This window comes from Zeugodacus cucurbitae, chromosome 6, assembly GCF_028554725.1.
Source record: "Zeugodacus cucurbitae isolate PBARC_wt_2022May chromosome 6, idZeuCucr1.2, whole genome shotgun sequence".
Lineage (NCBI taxonomy): Eukaryota > Metazoa > Arthropoda > Insecta > Diptera > Tephritidae > Zeugodacus > Zeugodacus cucurbitae.
The window spans coordinates 72,494,957-72,499,845 of NC_071671.1; positions in this window are offsets into that span (position 1 = coordinate 72,494,957).

The following is a 4,889-nucleotide window of genomic DNA, read 5'->3' on the forward strand; positions in this document are numbered from 1 at the left end:
TGAAATTTCAGTCAGGCGGCCAATGCGACGACGGGTCGCTTCTTTCGCAGCTACCACGACGACACCAGTGCGCCGTCACTATCGAAGCGCCAAAAAAGACGCTCACCAGCGGACAGACAAGCAAGCCCACAAGAAGCGGCGCAAAAGACAACAGCAAATTGCGCTAAAGAGCAGACAAAGAAAGCGCAACATCGGCGCGCTGCGCATGTGCTTGCCCAGTGTCGCAGCCAGCACAACGTCGACGCGTTGAGTCAGGTTTGCAATGAGCCGAATGAAGTGGAGCTGAAGTGCTGATGGAGTGGCTGGCGCTTGCTGGGTTGCCTACAGTCTGCGGGCTTCGGGCGAACAACAAAGGGGACGTCAGGCAAATGTTGAAAAGCAAAAGTGTAGCAAAAACAATCTCAAACGTTGGCTCTTCGGAACAGTGGCGAGCGCGCAAGTAAAAGTGTTAACAATCGCGCCGTTGAAGAGGTTGCGCGCATGCGCCGGTGCTCGCGCAGCCAACTCTTGCAGATGAGCAGGTTGCATGCAAATTCACCATGACTAAGTTGGTTTCGACAAATACAGCGAAACCCACCATAGCGCTGAAATGTTTGAATGCTCTACTTGGAAGCTTGGTTTACAAATAAGCCGCTGTTGACATGCTGCTGCGGGTGCGTTGGAAAGGTCATTAGGCAAATAGCTCTTCTTATGAATAATTCCAAATGGAATTCACTCTGCTCAATAAAATATTTTGAAACCGATCAGTTGGGAAAGGTCAGGCAAGCAGATCCGTGATTTACTGAACAGCAACGCCAATATTTCGAAGATTCATTCATGTTAGTCATCTGACTAACACAGTCACATCTGACTGAATGTCTTTGGACGATACTTATGGAAACAAATGTTGGAATCACACTAAAGTCGCCGTCTTCAACTCTCAACTCTCCGTGCGGAACTAGGCAACTGGTAGGGAACCTTTTTGAGGCTCTGTTCACTTCGAAAATGATGTTGCAACTTGCTACTTTCAAACGGGCAACATTAATCTCGACGAATTAATGCCTGCATGCCACGCAGGTTCACTGCATTACACGTAATTCACATTATCTTTCATGTTCGACTGTGCAATTACAACTACAGCAGCACTATAGCTCGGCCACATTATTAATGGGATCATATAAACTTGGCATCTGTCGAACATAACAACTTCACTTTCATTTGACTTTGTTTCGCGGATTATCTGCGCTGAACTCACAGCCAAATGGAGGCAACGCAGCAATTAGGAGTTGATGGAAGACGTTAACAAAACAAATGCAGCATCAATGAGCGGTCAAGCGCGCAAGCGGACCAAGTTCATGACTTAACATTTAAACCGGAAAAGGCGCATGAGCGGCTCGGCAAACGAAATGAATCTGTGTACGCCCTCATATCCGTTCATATAATATACATAAAGCCATGCATTTAGTTGGCATAAAGGTAACCAAAGCAATGTTTATTGGGACGGTGACCGCAGCATCTGGTGCCTTTCTCCATCCATAATGTTATACCAAACAAATTCCAAATTAATAAAAAACAAAACAACAAAAAATGTTAATAGAAAAAGACTTGTAAGTAAGGTACCTCAAAATTTGCAAATTAGGAAAAATATATCCGTTATTTTTACTGAGACTTCCTAGGTAGCCAGGAACAGAATAATCATACTCCAATTTTGATGTTGACTTAAACTTTCCATAATAATTTATGCAACAATATGAGAAATTAATATATTAGACTGCCTATGGATACGGTTTTTATTTCGCAAACACATGACACACTGGTGGGGGAATCTGAATTGAACTGGCCGATTAAGGTACTGCAGCAATCAAGAACCACTTCAATAGAGAGGAGGATGTACAAAGGCTTAAAACTAGCTCTAGCTTCCTTAAACAGACTAGATATTACCGCTCTTCTTTGCAGTGGTTGTCTTCGCAGTGTAACTACATATGTACATAAATCATTGCTGACACCGCAAAAATCCAAACATATCTTACATGAGGCGAATCTTGCATAGTCAAGGGAAGAGTCTTTAAAAAGGCGTTGTTATCGGTGAGTAACCTATAATAGATAATGAACTGTATGCAGTATCCAGCTGAAGTGAATTAGAGCGCAATTTAATGACTTCAGCACAGAGAAATAATAGTTGTGAGATGTAAACCGGAGGTACCGTACTCTCTCCTTCATTTAATGAACACCCAAACACTTTTACATCCCCAGTTATGTATGTCTGTGTGCAAGTTTGTTTTTTGTGTTTGTAAAATTATGCGACGAAGCTTTTTTCATTAGATAACTAATAAAATCCCACAAAAGGAATTACATAACATAAAATGAATATTAAATAATATTATATTATATTAAATGGCTGATAATCAAGACGTTTACGCATATTGATATTGTAGAAAATCGAGAGATTGACAAAAGCGAAATGCCAAACTTCCAGTTTCTTTTCATTTAAATATGCAAATCGGGCGGCAAGTGGAGCGGGCGACAGTGGAATGTCATAAAAACAACAACAGCATTGAAGTACATAAGTAAGCAGGCAGATGCCTAATATCAGCGACGACACCAAAAACTCATAAACTTATGCGATAATCCGCAGCAAGACTTGCCAGCTACAAAGCAGTTACGAGGCTACAAAGCAGTTACAGTCAAATACACAGAGAGAATGAGAGAGAGAGGCAAAGGGGGTAAACAAGAAAACTTGGTCATTCGTAAAAACTGCATTAAATCATGGCCGAGTACGATGTCTTAACGGGATTAGCGGTGTGTCTGTACTTGTACATTGATATGTATGAATAAGACTATGTATATGTATGTATATCTTTCATATTTATTAGTACGACTCACTGAAGTTATCAAACATTTGTTCGACTTTTACTAGCGAATCGAAAGCATAACGGTTTTAGCACTGAGGAAGTACAGGAATACATATGAATATAGATGAACCCAGTTGAGGTAGACGCAGTCAGTTAGTCAGTTAACAGTTATTTTCCCTTCCATACACCTGTTCCTTTTTATATTTCAATGGCGAGTTGTCATCCGTCAGACTTTTGTCGGAAACTTACTAGTTATGAACTAGTTCAAATAAAAAAAACTGCATCCAGAATTTTGCTTAGGAATATTTGCTGCATTTAATCAAAACCAAAAAAAAACATACATAAATTATTGTTATAAAATTTAATACACTTTGATTGTATTATTCATTCAGCAACTCACTAAAAAATCTTTCGATAATTGGTCCCACCTCTTTTGGGCCAGTTCATTTACAGTTCGAAAGTTGTGATATCAAATATTTTTTTACTAAGACAGTGTGTCCGAAAGGAAATGCCAAAAATATTCCACAAAACGCTAAAATTTCTCGAATTTCATCTTGTTTTAGTGATTTACAATTGGAATTTACGCGCATTCCCTTGTAAAGTTGCCGCCGCTTGTTGTCGCCAATCGGGTTTTTATCGAACTACATCGATATGTTTTAAATGAATTTCTTTAATAAGCCGTCACAAAATCTGACAGCTTACCCTATAGGAAATTCTATGGCTGTCCTTCGATGACATTTTTTATAACAATCAATGTAATCAGTGCGAAGCTTCCTCGGTTTTCCAACTCTTAGCAAAACTGGCAAACCCGAATGAACCATATAAAGTAATAATGAATAAGGTGAATTTGCTGTTATCCAATAAATAGAAGGCGGAAGAACACGGTAACTATTATTTACTAAAAACAAACGACAGAGTTCTTTCATAGAAACTTTCCTACTGGGTCTGCGCATCGAATGCACATGTTTCAATTGCTGCGGACATTAATGAATAACGTTGTTGTAATGTTGTTGCATACGTCACTGCGAATGCAACAGTTTCGATATTGAAAATTTGTCAGCAGCAGCACGGCTGATTGCTGACTTCATAGCTTTATTCATTTATTTATTGCGCTTTGCTCAATAAAAATGTATTTATTAGTTGTAAGCTTTGAGTGGAGCTGCGGGTTTTTTCACCTAGCTGTCGGTTTCCTTGATTTGATCGATCGATGGATCGAGCGGCGATTTGTCCGCCTTGTGACTGTGGCGAATTGATTTGTATCTCCAGTTGCGGCGAATCAATGGTTCGAGCATCAGATTGTAATGTCTGTAAAACTTCATCTAATGCTAAGCGCGCTTAAGCGTTCGATGCAGCTTTGCTGTCGGCATGTGTGTGTGCGTGTCGTTCCTAGGTGGTCGCCTGAAAACAATATTGTCCAATTCATCTAAAGTCTCTTTGGACGGCAAAGTCTCTCTTTCCTTTGCGTAAGCGCTGCGGGCTTGTAGATTATACTTTAAATGTTGTTACTTTTGTTGTTTTGTGCTTTATTAATAACTTTCATAGAATTAAGCATTGTGTGTCTTCACAACTGATTTAATGTGTTTTTAATGGGGTTTTGAGTGCTTATAAATCAAAAACTGCCTGCGTATACATTTCTCCATTGATAATCATCGAGCTGCCACGACTGCCCAATTCAAATCTCTTTCTAATTAGACTCACTTTTAGCGGTGATTAAAAGAAACGGCATGAGAAAACAATTTAAATGAGGCGGAAAGTCATTCGAAGAGAAACGCTGGAGAAAAGTGTGGTTACTTTTGATCAAATGCTTATATTAGCTTCTGAGCACAAGTGCATTTCTTCTATATGTAAATAACTGAATTCGCAAACAACCATTTTTATAACGAAAGACCTAGCATTAAGTGGACCTAGTGAATATGTAGCACAGTCACCATCATAGATTTAGAAATAAATCTTAGTGATTAGTGCTCCTGATCGATTCATGTTAAAAACACATCGTGCATTGTCGATTAACTTATCACCATTCGCTAGTAATCACAGGCAGTTCGGAACTGTTCTCAA